At 39.5% G+C, this 19,044-nt stretch overlaps 1 protein-coding gene across 1 annotated transcript in view; it reads left to right on the top strand.

The window, feature by feature from the left end:
- Nucleotides 1-8,745: 8,745 nt before the first annotated feature.
- The window catches only part of TNPO1 (transportin 1), a 74,248-nt gene continuing 63,949 nt past the window's right edge, over nucleotides 8,746-19,044 (top strand). The window contains exon 1 of the mRNA XM_063421958.1: nucleotides 8,746-8,884. The gene's annotated coding sequence lies outside the window, so the exon portion shown is untranslated. The remainder of the gene's footprint in view (nucleotides 8,885-19,044) is intronic.

Raw genomic sequence — 19,044 nt, 5'->3', positions numbered from 1 at the left:
CACAGTGCAACAACACCCAGGCTGCTTCTCCAGGCCAAAATAGCTTCACCAAGTACACTCCATACTTCATCATTTGGAAAATGGTGCTCTCATAGAATCACAGAATCATGGAATGGTTTGGATTGGAAGGGACATTTAAAAGTCATGTTGTCCAACCCTCCTGCAATGAGCAGGGTCATCTTCAACTAAACCTAAGTGAGGCACAATAATTTTTGGTTCCTGTTGTTAGCACAGCCATTATCTTGAATAATTATAGAAATGGGCATTAAAAGAACCAACCTCTCAAAATTTCATGGAAGATCTCCATTTCCTATACAGTTTTCCATTAAGTTGCTATGGAATTGCAAAGATCGTTAGTTTAAATATTTCTGAATTAGCAGTCATCATGCATCATAATTCTGAATGTAACACTTGAATCATCACAAGCAAGTAACTGAAGACTTGAGAAAATCCTGCCCTAAAATTCGATCGTACCCAAACAACAAATAAACAACAAATAAAATCACTGAAGATTAATAGTCTTGTTTTTGAAGTCTGTTGAAATCAAGCTCCTTTTAGGCTTAGTTTTAGCAATTCATAAAAATGGTAATCAAGGAGTAACAAATTAATTTATACAACATTTTATCATAAGGAAGAAGTAGGTAAAGTAAAAGGAAATAAGAGACCTGTCAATACTTCTCTTCCTTTTTTCTGAGTTCTTGTTATTCCCAGCTTCTCTGCTCACAAATCTTAGACACCTACCTGATATCTTCACTAATTAACTCTAGTTATTTTCTGTATTTTTTTTTCATCTTTCTCAAGTCTTTCATCTTTCTCAATCTCTAATCTCTTGTAATATTTTCTTTCAATCTCCTCCAGCACAACCCACATAGAGACCTTCACCATTGGTTAATGTAGTCACTGGCACTGCTCGTGGAAAGAGGAAAAGGTGCTTTCAGCACTCTTTTACTGCTGTTGCTTCCACTCCCTGTAAGGACAAAAGCTAGAGGATTATGCCTGTATCTATACTTTACTCCATAAATTTTGTCTTCCCCACAAAACAAATCTTTGACCAGTAAGCATTTGTATCATTTCTGGTGGTTCTACTACTCTACGCTCATGGCAAAGGAGTTGGAAAATAATGCAGTCATAGTGACAACAGGTTACATTGTTCATGCTGCTCATTCATCTCCTTCAGATATCTCCAAATGTATCTTCTCAGAATTACTCCTGTTTCCAGATGGACAAACTAACTTTATTATGTTGGAAAATGTAACCAAAAATGTGTATTCTATTTTCATCTGTTGAAGCCAGTTGGGAGATATTGTTCTTTATCTCTTGTAACTCTAGGGGGAGAAGAGGGCGGACACCTTCTGTTAATGGACACCAGATAACACCACATAAGGCAGGGCCTCCTTATCTCTTCCTCCACCCATCCTGCTCCCAGGGACATCCCCTGTGAATGGGCCATTGAAGGCTCTCACAGGACTGATAACATCACCTCATCCCATTGGGAGATGCTCCACCCAGCGGGAGCAGCCAAAGCCTTTCCACAGGGATAAAACAGCAATCCCAAACACCAAGGGAGCTGTTCCCACTGGATTCCCAGAGGAAAAGTGGACCCTTTCTTGAGGATCATCTCTACTCCAACAGAGCCACATCTGTCACTCTGGGAGGACTCACTGTGGGCTGCTTCCAACACCCTGACCAACAGGGTGTCAGGTTTGCATTCTGACTCTGTCAGTGGTCCTTTGTACTATTGCATTTATCTTATTTTATTTTACCCTTTTTGTTGTTTTTGTTTGTTTCTTCTCTCTCTATTAAATTGTATTTCTGACTTGGAGTCAGAGGTTTTGCTTTCAAACCAGTACACTTAATGAAACATGAATCAAACAGGTTTTAGTGTTCCATTCAAAAGACTTCAGTGACCAACCAAGAAAAACATGAAGATTCCAGAAAGTTTTTATAAAGAATTTTCTGCTAAAAATGGTACCTAGATAGATGATAACATTTCTTTACATCTGCAGCTGCTACTGGCCTTGATTTGTGTGTTGATGGCCTGCTTCACAAATTTTTCCCATTAATTTATTTAACATGCTAGCTTTTAACCCTTCTGACCTTCAGCCAGCCCGTTGAAACTATATGCTTAAAGCATATATTTAATTTGTTTTAAAGTTTAAACACATTATAATCAATACAACTTGACATTTATTCCAGAACATTTATATTTTAAATTCCACTTAAAATCTACTTGGCATGCTATGACTAATCTCAGAGAAATGGCTGGTGTAGATTGCTTCAGGCAATAAGAGCTTTAGTTGCTACTGCTAAATTTATCTTGAATTGTGAATCAAAACCTTTAGGAAAGCAGCTTATTCCTTTGTAGTGATAGAAAATAGAACCTAAGTTGAAAAAGATATCAACAGCTAACACTAAGCCCCATCTTGCCAGTACGTACTTGAAAGAATTTAGCTAATTTTAGAATTTCTTTTAGCTAAAGCAAGGTGGATCAAATCCTTACAAGAAATGACACAAACACAAAAAATTGGTATGTAATTTCTCTTAACAGTGAGTACCTGTATGAATAGAGGTAGTTCATGAACTTCACTAAAACAAAATACTCTTTGAATAGGCAAAATAGCAGCAATATTTTCAGACTCTTGCAAACCTGGAACGAGTTAAGTTTGTAACTTTGCACATAGTGAAAATCTATTCAAAATTTTGTCTATGAATTTAATTAATCACACCTATGAAACCAATTAAGTTATTTACACTATTTTTGTCTGACCAGCAATGCTGGCTAATCATGCATTTCTCACATTTAGTGACAAAGTCTTGGCCAAGATTATCATCTTACTTTGCCTTCATAGACAATGCTTACAAAACATGCAAACTGCAAAGTGTTGAACAACTCCTGCTTTATTTTATGGTAGTAAATATACATATTTAATTTACTACTTAAATTTTCCTTCCACACCTTCAGCACCTTCCTTCCTCTCACTCTGCCTTGCCTTGCCTTGCTCCTTTTACTCTTTCATTCTTCTTCACCCTCCCACACTCAGGCTATAAAAAGGCCTTGGAGACACAATTTATCAACACTCATGCTGGTGTGGAGCACAGATGTCCTTGCAGTTTTTTTGTCTCTACAGTTCATAAACCAGAGGTGCACCGCTAGGCAGCACTCCTTCATTTTGCTCTCAGAAAGGGCCTTTCTAAAGTGTCCACAGAACTTCAGCTGTAGCACAGTCACTGGATACTTTGGAAAAGTGCCAGAAACTAAAGGACAAAAAGTATACAGCAGCTGGAGACTGATTGAAAAAAAAAAAAATATAAATTCATATTCTTTTCAAATTAATCTTGAGACAGAATATCAGGCTTCCAGAAGAAGTCGTTCTATTATCAGACCTAACAAGGTAAGAAACATCACCATGCAGGGAGGAACATGCAAACTTGCCTTTTCTTCTTATTTTGTGGAGAGTCACACATTTTACAACATTAAATGCCCAGCCTCCACCTGTAAACATATTAGTTTCAGCACTACAGTTTGTTAATTGGACCTCAGAGTCCCATAGCATACTTAATTGAGCAAGATAACCAAGAAAGAGCAGAACAGACTCTGGATTTATTTTCCAGTCTAAGTAGATGTCAGACTGCAGGTTAAACTACTGTCAAGTGGCTATTTTGAGAAACTGTCAAAAAACTTGTACTATGAACTGATTTAAAATACCTGTGTGAGATACCAAATTGAGTATTTGTAGCTCCCCTTCCCATACCCAATAAAGCCTGTTACCCTGAGCTCAGTCCCACATCTTAGCGCAGACAGCTGGGCCAGAAACAGTATTACCACTCTCATTTTAAATTATTTGTGTGGGCTGGACCAATCAGTCTGTTTGTACTGATGAACTGGCAGGATATCAAACAGGCAGAAACTATCCCTTCCTTTGATCAGTTACAACATTTCTTCATTAGCACAGACCCTCTCCTATACCTGGATCCCTCCTGTTTATCTCAAGACTTGAAATTTATCTTTTGGAGACTGTAGTATGTTGGTTAGATTTGGCTGCATTACCAACAGGTTGAAAACTGTCAGGAAGAGAATAGCAGAGGATTGGGCATTCAGACAGACCATGCTCACACAGAATCTTTTCAGGAGGAAAGCAGAACAGGACTTTGCCAGCAGATTGCTGGTAAAGGTAGAAGTGAGCTATAGGACATGTTCTTTACTTAGGAAAGCTGAACTGGAAGATAAACCCCACATACCTACTTTCTTGTTAGCAGAGAGACTGTATTATGAGATAACAATTTTACAGTGATTGTTGCAGGTGTAAGTATTAAGATATAAACCACAATTCAGCGTATAACTATATTATAGTCTGCTCAGAACAATAGACAGTAAAATAATACTTGAGGAAAATAACTAGTATTTAATTTGACTATGTAGGCAGGAATTTCAATAGAGGGGAGAAGCCTTTTGAATATGCACTAACAGATTGTCGTGGTTTAATATAGTTTGGGTTTTAGTTAAGGAAAAAATATACCAGCTATGGAAGTGATTCCCTGCAAGGGCCTTGGCAGCTTCCTTTGGGCCTGGCAGAACCAATGAGCTGGCTAGTTGTGAATATGGACACTGGTTAAACCATTTAAGAAAGCTGAACACGCCTCTCTGAAATCGCATTTAAAGATGGGCAAGCCCCAGGACAAGCCCTTCTGGCCTTTGGACAGTGTTATAAATACCAATACAGTAGTCCAATTAAAATTATAATTTTTGGTTTATTAAAAATGATCGAATTACAGAATTTCAGCAAAATCATCCACAGCGGAGATACTTTGATAATTGACCCAGGGAATTGTCAAAGGGTGAACTGGGACACAGTATCTGGCCAACTGCTGTTCCCCCCGAGTTCACAAACTGGCCTTGTTCGGGGCTTAGTTTTTATGCACTTTATTCTGCCTCTGGCAAAAATTTCCTCATAGTCCTTTTGTTTCCAAGCTAGTTATTCCAATTCATAATCGTCTCTGGCTTAGCTGAAAAGAGTTTCTCCTCTGCTGCAAGGTGTCAATTTCTAGTAAAAGTTCATCTCCGGAGATGTTGATGATGATGGTCCTCTGCTGGTGGTGTTCCGATTGCTGGGATGAGGGTGTTTCGATGGCTGAAGATAATGGTCTGACGACTCTGTCATCCAGGGAGAGGAAGACTGATAGCTTATCTTAATGTGTCCTTTTCTGATGCCAAAGAGAAGGCCAGGTTTTCCCATAAGTCCTTTGTCTCCTTTCTAAATGTTAATTCCAGGGTGGTGCCTGCTTCTGTCTCAGCGAATTTTTAAGGCAGACTGAAACTTAAGACTATATTCCCCTATAACATATATATAAAATGGTTTTTATAATTTCTAACATGCCATAACCCATAAGGGCACGAATTAACATCCCATATTTTTCACAGACAGGTAGCTGGGTGCTGCCTGGGCCAGGTCCTTCTCTGGCACTGTGGCTCGGCCCAGATCCCGCTGCTGCCACCGCCGGGTTCCAGCCACAGCCGGCGGGCCAGGCCGGCTCTGGAGCCAGGCCCCACCACGGCCATGAGCTGCTGAGGCGTTCTGCTGGTGCTGCAGAAAGCCGTGAGGCTGTGAGGAGAGGCAGCCCGGCAGCCCCAGGCAGAAAGCAGCCCACAGCTGGCACTGACTGCAGCTGGGGCCAAAAACAGCCGAGCGGCCGGAGCGGGATGTCCAGCAGAGATCCCATGGCCATCCGCAGGCCTGGGGAAGAAATTAACTTCTTCAGTGCACAGATGAAACTTGCACACATGAGTCTCTTGAGTGAGAGAAAAAGGAAAGGGTGAAGACATGTAGAGAAAACAACATGGAGGCACCAAGGTCAGTCAATTCCCACATGGGAGGAGAATGAGGAGATGCCTTGGTCTTGGGCTGAAATTCTCTTGAATGGCTATAGAGAAGATACAATTGATACATCAGAGTTTTATTTTTTTCCCTGTAGCTCACGGGATGCATTTGGGGATGTAGCATTCTAGCCACAGCCATGAGCAGAGGCACCTGTGTTGAAACAAGCAGATGTTGAAGTAGCTGTGATCCAATAAGAAGCTTGAACAGAGAGAGAAGAGAGAGATGAGAAACTTTGCCCCAAGGATGGAAGAAAAACCCTCTGTTCCCAGAGATAAAAGACAAGAACTTTTGTTTCTATTCTAGAACAGCTCATCCTTAAAATTGCACCCACTGAAATGACCAATGAAACTACATGAAACTACCATATTGTGGGAAGACTGTCAAACTGTGGGAGGGACTTCACGATTGCAGATTTATGGGTAGCTGCTATTCGTAAAGATGAAAACCACAAGAGAACTGCTTCTCGTGGAAAAGTCTCCATGGCATGGCAGGAGAGACCCGTCTCCCTAAGTAGACTGCAGAAAGATTATTTAAAAGTGGCGAGCTGACTGAAAATACCAAATTTGTCTCCTTATGTCAGTAGGAAAAGAAAGTAGAGTTGGGGGGAGGAGAAGTGTTCTGAAGGTTTATTCTGATTTCTTACATTGTTTTTCTTTTAGTTCTGTTAATAAAGTTTTGTTTACACCCTTTAAAGTTTGGAGCCTGCTTTGCTCTCCTCCTAATCCTTATCTCACAGCAGAAAATTGTTGCTGATGGTGCAGACAGGAATGTGACATATGCATGCCAAAGTTCATGCAGCAACAGCTGGATTTTATTGCGGGGCGCCGTTTTTCATAAGGGCTTTGAATTTCCCACTCTTAAACATCTGATTGGGTAAGAGTCTCAACTCTGCCCAGCTCACTGACCAATGATGTGACTGCATCCTTGGTTCAATGGGATTGATTGGCTGGGGTCCCCTGTTTGGGCTTGAATTCAGCCAATCACCTTCATACCCGGGGTCTTGTTTTCGCGGTTCACTAATGAGCTACGCTGTGTGTTATGGGCAAATTATCTGTGCGGCTATAGATCAGCTATAGCTGTCCCAAAAATGAGTGAATAATTCTAGTGGGTGCACTGGTGTCTGGCCAACACCAGACCTACTAGAAAATTAGTGTGTTGGCCTGGGAACTTGGATTGGTGAACCAAAACCACTGCACTTAATTGGTTTTTCTGCCCCAGTTCAAGTGAAGCTGCCACACAGCTCTTCCTGCATGAGGAGATCTAGACACAGTACTGAAGTGTTAGTAATTGCAAGATTAGCAGACAGATCCCATGAAAATAAATTGAGATAAATGTTGGAGTAATAGACAATTAATGTATTACAAGTATAAAATTCTGGTGTTCAGAGCAGTTGTGTTTTCAAGTTTTTCTCTGCAACAGTTAGGAAATGTAGTGTGACACAATGCTGGAGCTAAACTAGTGCAGCAACATTTGACTGCAGACTTGGACAAGTGGCTAGGAAAGCAGCCCCCTTATATGGAAGACCCTGTCAAAAGCTTTTGATTGTTGTGAAATCATAGTAGTATGTGGGCATGTGGAAGGGTTGTGTGTATGCCAAAGAGGCAGACTGAGAAGATTTTTTAAATAAGGACTGAGAGAAGACCATGTGTTTCCAAGAGCAGAAGACACAACGGGACCATAAGCGAAGTTACCGACTGAGTTTGTCTCAGGAACATGCTTTTCTAAATGCTCCATAAGCTTTAGAAATAGGGTGAAAATTATCAGCTTTCATTGTTCAACAAAAAAGTAGCTAATGCTTAAAATTAAGGAGATGAGATTGCAGCACAGAGATTGCTGCTGTAACTTGTTGGGGTGCCCACAGCCATGAACAAATGTTGTCTTCTTGCCACAACAGCTGGCCACACATCATAGAATTACAGAGTACAATTGTATGGATTGGAAGTACTCTCCTCTGGAACTGTTTCAATAGGTCCATGCCTCTTCTGTGCTGAGGACTCCAGAGCTGCATACAGAAGCCAGAGGGGAAGAATCACCTTCCCCAACCTGCTGGCCCCATGTTTTTTGATGCAGCCCAGTGTGCAAGTGTCTTTCTGGGCTGCAAATGCACCTTGCCAGATCTTGTCCTGCTTTTCATACACCAGTGCCGCCAAGTCCCTCTTCACAGGGCTGCTCTCAGCCCACTCACTCAATCCATTTCCAAGACCCTGTGTGTGCACTTGCACTGCCTGCCTAAGATGAAATCTAGGGTGCTGTACTTTTGCTGTCTAGCCCTCAGCCTCATTTTTAGTTTTCTGATTTTTGGCACATGTGTCAAAATTGAAAACCCCCCAGCATCCCTAAATGGGGAGACAGAAGAGGGGGGAGCTTTTTGGGTTCCTGGGACTCCCAGCAGCCTGGGGAGGACAGAGATGGAATAGACAGGGGACTCCCAACGCAAGTGTGACCCCCCAGCAGCTGGGACAGGGAGGAACCCCTGAACACCAAAGGGGAGAGAGCAGCGACAGGGAACTCCTGGGAGGCTTTTTCAGGGCTAAGTCTTGGTGTTTGGGAGGCTTTTATGGGCTCCACATGCCCGGTGACTTCTAGACATGGGACCAGCAGGATTGTCAAACCTGAGGCACTTACACATCGTTTTTCCCCCAAACCCTGTAGAGTGGCTGCGGCCGGAGGTGTGAGGGGGTGTGTGGAGAGGAGGCCGGCCTGGGGAGCCTGGCGGGGCGCAGGGATGAGGATTCCCGTGAGGAGCCCGTTCGTGCCGGGGGCCCACACGGCCCGGGCGGCCATTTCCCCGCCGCCTCCATCCCGCCCGCCGTTGCCGGGGTGACCGGGGCAGCGGCGCCCCCGCCCCCGGCCCCGCCCCGTGGCCAATCGAGGGGCGGCGGCGGCCGAGCGAGGTTCCCTTTGTTCAGCCATTTCGGGGGCCGGAGCGGCGCCGCGCCGAGCTGTGCAGGGAGAGGTCGGGCCGCTCCCTCGCCACTCCCCTGCCGCCGGGCTCTGGGATGGTGTGGGTACGTGTCCGGGTTGCGAGGGGCGGGCTGGGACGTCCCATCCCCGGTAATCGCCGCCGCCGCTTTGCCCCGGCCGATGTCAGGGGCCTCCGCGCCGCTGTTGGGCGGGGACCCGTGGGGTCCTGGCCGTGGGCTGCCGCTTCCGCTCCTACCGGGAATGGATGGATGCATGCATGGATGCATGGATGCATGGATGGATGGAGAGGCGAGGCAGGCAGCGGCTGGACCTGAGGACCGGGGCAGACCCCTGAGATACCCTTCCCGGCCCCTCCCGGTGTCACGGCTGGCTCTGTCTCCTCAGCATTGTAGTGAGCCGGAAAGTGAAAGTCTCTTCAGGAGAGAGGAACGTGGCCCTGTTTCCTACCGTGGTTTCTGGCGTGCGTGCGATCCCTGCTGTACAGATTTGCCTAGGTGGGGTTTTAGATTTTTGTTCCGAAATTAATTAGAGAGGCGAGAAAGCTCGTGTTTGTCGAGTACTTTCGTTTGCATAGGAAGGTTGTTGATTTAGGTGCTTGGTGGAAATTGACAGGGGAACGTGTGAACCTTCTGTGGGGTGACTGTACAAAGGACAGGAAAGCTTTCTGCCTTGGTACAAATGGCTTGATTAGTCTGCAAGATATTTATCTCCTTGCTGAGAAGGTTGTAATTCCTCTCATTTGACTTTCTGCTGAAGACATGAGAAATCCTCCTACTCTGAGGATTCTTCTGCTTTGTATTCAGGCCACCACAGCTTCTTAACCTGTTTGCTTGTCCTGTCACATAGTTAAGTAGTCCTTAATGTGGCATTCGAATGCTCAAAGGTGTGGTTAAATCCCTAAAACACACATGGAACAGGTTGACTTGTGTTCCTTCTCTAAATGAGTAATTGAACAGAAAAGATAGTCATATGCCCGAACTCTTAAAAGGAGCATTTGACAGAATTGGAAACTGAGCCCATAAGTCTTCATTTTACATCTGCTGTGTGAACTGCAGTTATTTTTGAGTGATATGTGGGAGGATGGAGGAAAGGTGCCTACAGTTGGGAAGAATAGTTTCTATATGATCAAAATCACTTTAAAATGCATTTTTCAAGATTTAGCTAGCTTATACTCAGAGCAAGATAAGACAAAAGAATAGTTATGATCCTGCAAAAACAGGGTTACAAAAGCAGTTTATTGACTGTGTTAAAGGAGCAGAGCTCTGGTTAGAATGAATATTGACTAAGGACCATGATTACTGTTGGATACAGGCAATGACACATTTCATTGACTAATACAGGTGCAAGCACAGCTGCTAAATTGAGCTATGCCTTGTGACAGGGAGGTTAAAACAACATAACAATGGCTTTATGAATGTAGGCTTTTACTGGATTATCTGACACACTTTTCTGTGGTATTTATTTGGAATCCAGTTTAAGGAGACCTTGTATGTGGGTATTGAATAAAGCAGGTATGTGTGCTTAATTTTTAGCTTCAGGGATGGAGCTGCCTTTTATAGGCAGGTGATAGGTATGCACAGAAGTGTTCAGCAGACTGGCAGAGCAGTGGCAGAGTGTATCCTCTTCATACCTCAGGCACACCAAGATGCTGTGGCTGCAAAGGAGGGTGGTGGAAGGCCAAGTACCATCCTCTTCCATCAACCCTGATGTTCAGAATCTTTCCAGTTAAGGACTGGGGCTGAGGTAGAGACTGACATTTTATCTTTGAAATGTCTTAATAATAAAGATCTTTCATGGACCCAATGTTATCAGTGTCATAAAACAGGTTTTTGGCATAAAAAATTTTACAACAGGTTTGTGAACTTGGTATGTGCTGATCAATGCATTATCATCAAGTTGTGCTGGTAACATGAAATAGGGAGGATTTTTTCTTTGCTTTGTTTTTGAAAGGACTGCTTTTCCATTATTTTTATGCTTTAATGTCTTGTAGTTGTGATCCATTTTGATCACAGAAATTAATTTTACCCATTAATTTGGTTCCAAATTCCCCAAGCATTTAAGTACATATAACAGTAGTATGTTTCAATCCTGAATTCACTGCTTTCCACTCACTGTTTTATACTATTGATTGGGATAGTTGAGGTAGGTTTTCTACATACATTGATTGTTTTCAAACAAATACTATACAATGTTTTTATTGCATGTGCTGCACATATATAAATAATAGATTCATATACAGAAAAATACTAATATAGCTATATTATGCAATTCACACTAAAACTATTTTGAATCTGTCATTGAAAGAGATATAGCTGTGCAAATCCACTGTTTGGTTTATGTATGTGACCTGTCATGTACATGATAAAACATGTATTTATGCATATATACATGGGTGCCTTTGAATATGGCATTTTCTAGTAACATTGTGAAATAAACCTCCAAATGTCACTTTTAGCCTTTAGGTTTTCTTTTCCAAACCAGGCTCCAGAATGAAATTTAAACAATTTTAAAACAGTTGTTTGTTCATTTCCTGTGTACTGAATGCATTTGAAATTTTGAGTTTGTATACATGTCTGCATCTAGTGTGTATGTCCTTGTCCATGTGAGTCAGATCTCAAGGCATAAAATCAAACAAAATTTGTGCTTAAAGAAAATGTTTTGGTTTTAAACCTTGACTATAGAACAGAAAATTACTCTTAAATTATTCTATTGAGTAATTTAATTTTGTAGACCATTTTCTACAAGTCATTGTGAGATACCCTTAAACATTGAAAATGTGCTGATTATGGTGAGCATGCCACTAAGTGCTTTAGTTTAAATATTATGTCAGAGCAATATATGAAAGAAGGAAAGACAAGACAAAATGTTTTTGGTAGAGAATAGAAAATAGATAGTAGGTGGTACAAAGATACAATAAAACATATGTCTTAGAATTCAAAAGAGCACACTTTCAGAAGTGATGGTGTGATAGTACAGACCAGAAGTTCCCAAACTTAGCAGGTATATGATCAACATCAGTCATTTCTGCACCCAGGGCAGAAGTGCTTTTTCTACCATGCCAAACGAGAGCTTCATCTGTGGCTCTTCTACCTTCCCTACTGAATTTTCCTATCATTCCAGCTAGGATTAAATGCTCATATTTAAGCTTTCCTACCCGTTCTTGCACCCAGAAAAGTTTATTCTTTACTTCAGACTTGAGTCACATAATTTCTTTTCCACATGCCCATGTCATCAACCTCCACTTCCAGAAAGAAGAAGTGGAACCTTGGCTTTCCCTGCATGCATGTACCTCCTTAATCCTGTTTTTGATACTTCACCATGTCTTGGTCCTCTTTTTCTATGCTGAACCAGAAGTGCACTGTGCATGGGGACAGCAGAGCTGTTCATTATGTTGGATGTGGATGGATGTTGCTGTAATTCCAAGCTGTTCCTGCAGGTTTTGTGGATGCCAGGGGGCTGTTGCTGTGCTGGCTGTACAGGAGCAGTGAGACCCAGAAGCTGTGGCTCAGTTGAGTTTTGAATGTAGCATGGAAGCAGGAATAAGTAGTGTTTGCACTACACTTTGTCCACCTCTTTTATAGATGAGGAAGAAAAATCAGTAGCAGACACGCGTGGAAAAGCAAGAGTAATTTTCTTCAGAGGCTAAAAAGCACAGGTCTGCTTCTTCTATCACATAAACTAAATCAGTGCAAAAATCCAAACAGGTATTTCGGTCTGTTTTACATCAGTTTTGCTTGAGTCAGTTCATCAGGAAGAAAAACCAACCTTACATTAAATAAATTACTTGTTCTTGTGCAGGTAGGCCCCAGTCATGTCTTTGGAGATCAGGAGTGACTGCAGTCCATTGAGTGTAATGCAAATAGATGAATTTCACATAAGAGGCAGAAGCTTCCGTTGGTGAATCTGGCCCATGAAAAGTAGTTAAATCCAAGCAGGATGGGCTTTGAATGAAAGCTTTTGAACAAATGGGAATCACATTAACAAGAACACAAGAGTCATGTAATTGCATTCTTTGCTTGTATGTGAGAAAACAGACACCACATTGGTGTCTGGAGCAGAGATGATTTTGGAGCCCTTTGGAAAAGGAGTGGAAGTAGGTCAACTGATGACAAGAAATGTTCTTTTAAAAAAACTTCATGTTGTTTTATTATTCTCTCTAACACAGAGAGCATGTATGCCCTAAGTGCAAATATATGTGGTTTTGTATATCATGTTCAGATATCTTCCTGTCTTCAAATCTTTTTACTTTTCATAAGTAAGAATTTATTTGGTCATTTGATTACATTGACACATGACTTCAGACACCCTCCTTCCAAAATCTTCTAAGTATCTGTAGAAGACTGTAGTCTTCTCCTGTTTCTCCACTAAAAAACTGGATGACACACAGTAACCTCACAATTCTTTGCTTCTGGAGAATCCCACATTCCCCCAGGAAATAACTCTGTTGGTTTTCTGAGCATATGAGTACTTGTTATATATTTTACAATCTGTGACAATAGTATGTTTTTCAGTTTAGCAAGGACTCCTATCTTAAGTTAAGCATTGTCCATTCCAGTGGTTCTCTTAATTTCTTGGTGGTTACACAGAATCAAAATAGCAAACAAAAATCAAATACAGCACAACTGGCAGTATTCAAAGCATCCTTCATTTGCATTGTGCATTTCAAGATACACTTTGTTTTGGTTGCTGCTTCCAGTTGCATTCTTTTCAGATGTGGGGTGGAAAAGATGATACTGATAAGGGAATTCTAGGTGAATCTTGTATATAACCACCACAGTTCAGCTGCTGGGTGCATTGTTTTTTTGTTGTTTCTGTTTTTATTTTTAGTAATTGTTGTACAATTTTTTGAAGATGAAATATTTCTTTTAGATAGAAGGAAATTAATAGACTACATGAAGCTGCATTTTTTAATATTTTAAAATATATTAATAGTTAAGAATATGAATTTTTGTGTCAGCACATGAGATTGAGAATCAGCAGACACTGAGGATACTTGCTTTGTTTCTTCTGCTCTAGGTAACAGGGCTAATGGATCACAGTGAGGCTTTGATAATTTTAGTTCCATTGGGGTGTGACTCTCTCTTTTTTTTTTTTTTTTTTGTAAGGTTAAATGAGATAGCAGAAGCTGCCTTTTGATGATCTCTTTGTAGGTCTTGTTTTAAGTAATGATGCCAATTTAATTGAATGTAAGGACAATTTCCCTACCGCACTTATTTCTTGGAGCTTAGGAGAAAGAGTACACCCATGCAAACAAATAACTATCCTGAATTGTGTAAGGGCATACAAGTTGGCCCTAAACTGTGGTGGGAATTTTAAATGTTGGTCTGTGAATAATTCGTAATCTGATTTGGTGTTTTCACAAATAAAACGTGATATTTCTATATATTTGGTTCTAAAATTTTACAGATAGGAAGAACAGTAATAGAAAACAATATTTCTATTTTTCTTCACATTTTCTTCTTGTTCTTGTTTTATTGGAGATAATAGCAGAAATCTGAAGTGTTAGAATTAAGTGTGATAAAATGATAAATAACAAGGTGAGACATGAAAAATTAATTTGAGAATTTGATATCTCTGGTAAAATATTACATGCCAGAAGAAATTCTGGAACAGGTGCTGTAGTAGATGGTTCTGAGCTCTGCAACATCCCTTCTAGTGTCTTCTGTGGAGCTTAAAAAGAGGTACCTCTAGTTCAGAGTGGCTAGATAGAGTGTAATATTTTCATTGCAATTCAATCCTTGGGTCCTCCAGAAGATGATGTCAGTGTAAGATAATAAAATTCATTGCTGCATTGCAACACTGGTATGTAGATTAATTACTTCAGCCCTGTTATAGATAGGTCTAAAAGAAGGCAAACAAATTTTTACCTGAGTGAAGTTCAGCTGTCCTGTTTACTTTTTCAGTAAGTGTTAGATAGAGAAAACTATTATACAAATACCCTTTAAGATTATGCAGATTTACTTATAAATGTGTTTTAAACTGACCTCTGATTTCCTCAGTTAGACTTCTATGTTTGATTTTGTAATCCTGAAGAAGTATTAAGAATCAATATTGGTCTCATCCATGCTAGAACAGCTTTAACACTCTCAGTGTTAAACCATCAGGCAAGTTTTATGAAAGTGTTTTTATTTGTATATAAGACATTGTGTATATAAGACATTCAGTACATTGTCCAAAAGTCAGTTTTGTTATTGAAGATAATTTGAAAGAAGTTTAAAAAAAACTTGGCTGCTCTATTATGCAGAAAACAGTAGGGGTTTTTTTGTGTGTGGTTTTGTGTCTTTTTAAAATTTATTTATTTAATATATAATTTCATATTTAATTTTCACTTATGGTAGTGCCCAGAAGCTCTGCATATGAGGGTCTAACATGTTAGGTGTGTAAGAAAACAGCCTTTTCTGCATATGGTTTACAGCTGAACTTTAAAACAGAATATAAATGTTTTCCAGTAGACAAATACAGTGAGAATAACAAGTATGGGAGAGACTTAAGGCCTCTGTGAACCTCAGAAGAATTTCCACATAAAATGTGAGAAAGGGCAGAAGGTATCTTGGAATGCCTTTTGCATTACACATTTTAAAGGGCATCACATGAGGAAGCATGGTGCAGGTGAATAAACTGATCCTCAAAGGGAAGACTATAAAATCACTAGCAGGGAAAAAAGCCCATATTCTGCATTATGTATAAGAATAATGTATAAGAACTGCTATGTAGAGGAGAGATAGTTTATTCTCTTGGCTACAGAAAATTTAGCCTGTGATTGTAGTTTAAACTCTTCATAGCCTTATGTTTTCTGTACTGATTGCATTACTTTTTAAGACAAAGGTATGTAGAATGCCAGCAAGTTTATTTAGTGGAGTTAAAGAAGTGATTTGTAACTGATTTTTATTAAAAATGTATTTAAGTGGCTTTCAATTTATTAAGTGACCTGTGTGTTAAAGGCAGATTGAATTATTTTAAATTACAGTTTCTCCACTAAATAAATTTCTTTTATTTTGGGCAAGGGAGAAAGAAAACCAAACCTTTAAGAACCTTGAATTTTTTGTTTTGTATTTGTCGTTTTGTTAGTAGCATTTTAAGGGAATTAATTTACATATGTATCATTTAGATTAACTGATCACAGCAACTAGTGTCTGATTCAAATACACTCTGATATCCTTCACAAACCAACATATAAGTATTGAAATTACTAACATATTAAAAACTTACAACTTAAGTAAGAATTACAGTTAAATTCCTTATCTAATTACATCTTTATATGTTCAGATTCTTTAAGTATATTTCGCTTTTCTAACCCGAATGCACAATGTACTTTTAATTTAATTTTTAAATTAATTACTTTTAATTTTAATTTTCTAATGTTTCTCCTTTCATGAAATGCTGCATTTTAATCAGAAAGGTAAAAGAATTACATTCAGACTTGCTTACAATTTCCTTTACACTGGTTCAACATTGCTTCAAAACTACACAGCTACAGTTGTGAGAATACTTTTTAAATGAAACAAGCTAGAAAAGAGAGAATACAGTAAGAATTAAACTGTTACACTTTCATTTTTGAAACGTTTCCTGTATTTCTGCCTTTTTTTCACTAGACAGTATAAGTCCATTGTCTACCTGTAATCAGTCAGTGATCTTTTAACACTGTTTGCTGGAAAGGGCCATGAAGACCTGTGTAGAAGAATTCTTTAGGTTTTCTTCTGTGGTGTCTGTTGGCTTCAAACTATAGCAACTTGAATGTCTTGTTTAATTGGAAGTCTGAGATCTCTCTAAAATCTCATCTTCAGATGTCATATCCAAGAGCATTTAGAATATGACTCAGTATGTGTAAACTGAAAAAGCTGAAGCATTCTTCCACTGGCCATTTCTATTAGATCTTCACTGTGTATCTATTAATTGAAGTAGTCTTCACTCCTAAGATTATGCTGTTTTTCTTGCCACGATACCCAGTCAGTTTTGTTGCTTTGGTCAGATGAAAACTGGAGATTCTCTTTAGGACTTTTTAATACTGTTTTAATTTGTATTAATAATGTGTCTTTAATAAGAAAGACATTTCTCCGTTCTTTTGTAGTTGTCTCACAAGATTTCTGCCAAGTTAATCTTGAAGTATTTGGATCATAACTGTTGTATTTAACAATCATACATTCAACTCATATAATTACTTACCATCTGAAAATACTGATATTCAGAAAAAGCAAAAACATTGGTTTTGATGTGTCTGCAAATTCCACTGTGTTTAATAGATGCAGGAACAGTTTTGGGGTGGCAGTATTTCTGCTTTTATCCATCATTGTTTTTTACTTCCTTGTTCATCTGACGCTTGAAAAGAAATATGCAGTTACTCTTTAGCATTCTCATTAAGATGAATAAGTCCTATTTGCTTATTTACTTTAAAAGTTTTGCTTCTTTGATGAGGGTAGGTAGTGTATTATCCTTTTGTTTATGTGTATGATTACAGCAGTTGACTGCTATCACTGATGAACACATTCTCTTCTGGAAGGAGCTCCAGTCCAGATCAGTAATTATTTCCTCTCTCTTTTCCACAAGGATGTAATTTTAGAATATTTCTCTGATATTGGAGATTAGAGAACACCCTGTACTCAGGCTCACTGGATAAGATTGAATTCCAGTTTCTTTCTGAAGGTTTGTAGATCTTCCACTTGTGTGCCTTCCAGCTCATATATGACTCCACCCATGAATCCCTGTGCAGGATAAATATCTGCTCACTGGAGACTAAGAAACTGAAGTATTGCCATTTCCTTGAGGCAACAGCATCTTAAGAACCTTAGATAAGCCACTCACTGCAGTAAGGAAATCCATCAACTATGCAGGGAGGAATACTCTAGCATTCTATAATCAGTGGTGATGGTTAGCCAGCACTGTTGCTGTCATTATTGCTGGTATCACCAAAGCACCGGTGTTGTCACCAATGACAGATCAGACAGTGGTAGTGTCACTGACAGGTGCCTGTCTTAGTGCATGTTCTGTGTGTAAAGCTTTTAAAACACATAGAGTGTTCAGAAAAAGAGTGGGAGGAAAGTAGGTGAGTGTGTGGTTCTGAATTCTCTGCATCCTGGGATGCAAGGTGTTTTGCCAAGAAGTAAAAATAAAACCTAATCCTGATTAATCAATTCTTAAGGCTCCCAATATAATTTTTGCCTTGAACCCTGAATTCCTAATTTTGCCTGATGGGCTTTCCAGAGGAGACTTCTCAGTATTTTGAGTTTTCTTTACAGTTGGTTTGTTTACAGTGGGTGCATACTATGAAAAGACAGTGGTGTGATTTAAACAGTGTAAAATAACTAACTTTAATAATTTAAATTGGCAGGCCAAAATATTTAGTTTTTTGTATTTGGTTTTAATTTAGCTTTTCCCCAGTAGATCATTTTTACCTCATTTATGCATCAAAACATACTTACTAATAAATATGCCATTTGATGACTTGTATTTGTTACTTGTTTCTACTAGCGAAAGGTCTTCATCCCCTTTACAAGTTCTCTTTCTTATTTAATGAGATTCCTAATTTTTACCGTCTAATGTATTATTATTGTTTATGATTGTTAGGATAGTGTTGTACAAAAAGTAATTTAAATTAGTCAACTGTTTCATGGGGGATATATCAGTACTTTATATATATTTTGCACTAAACTTGGTTGGTTTAAAAGTGCCTACATATTGACAGCAGTTGGACAACCATGATGTATTAGATTAAGCTTTTTTAATTGTGGTGAATAACCTTATTTTAAATAAACAATGCATTATTTTCAGGGCCAAGAACTTTCCCAAATTTGGCAGTGTCCCATGATGAGGTGTAATCTGCTTTACATTTTCTGGTTTTAGTAGCAGGGATGATTTTGTCTGCAAACATTATTTTAAAAGAGGAGCAACAGATGTTTATCATGTGCCTGTGCCACCAGGGCTCACACAAAGACTCTGTCTGTCTTGGCTGAGCCACTGTGAGGGGAAAAGAACCGTGGAAGTCTCTACTTGTATGACTTTCCTTCCAAGATGTGCAGGGGCTAGGGCCACTTTCTCAACCATGCAGTAAGTCAAAACAGGAATCATGCGCCTGTTAACATCTTTATTTTTATTAATTATATGAATGAACGTATAACTGAAAGAAAGTGAATGCTAGAATTTCAGGGACTCATTTTTCAAAGCCTTATACCCATCCATGTATATGGGTGTTTTCAGCCATAACTTCATTTTAAAGTTATACCTGCTACTTTCCTCAGATGTTTTCAAA

This window comes from Prinia subflava, chromosome Z, assembly GCF_021018805.1.
Source record: "Prinia subflava isolate CZ2003 ecotype Zambia chromosome Z, Cam_Psub_1.2, whole genome shotgun sequence".
In the NCBI taxonomy this organism is placed as follows: domain Eukaryota; kingdom Metazoa; phylum Chordata; class Aves; order Passeriformes; family Cisticolidae; genus Prinia; species Prinia subflava.
The sequence above is the reverse complement of the archived record's forward strand: the minus strand, read 5'-3'. Positions and strand labels throughout refer to the sequence as shown.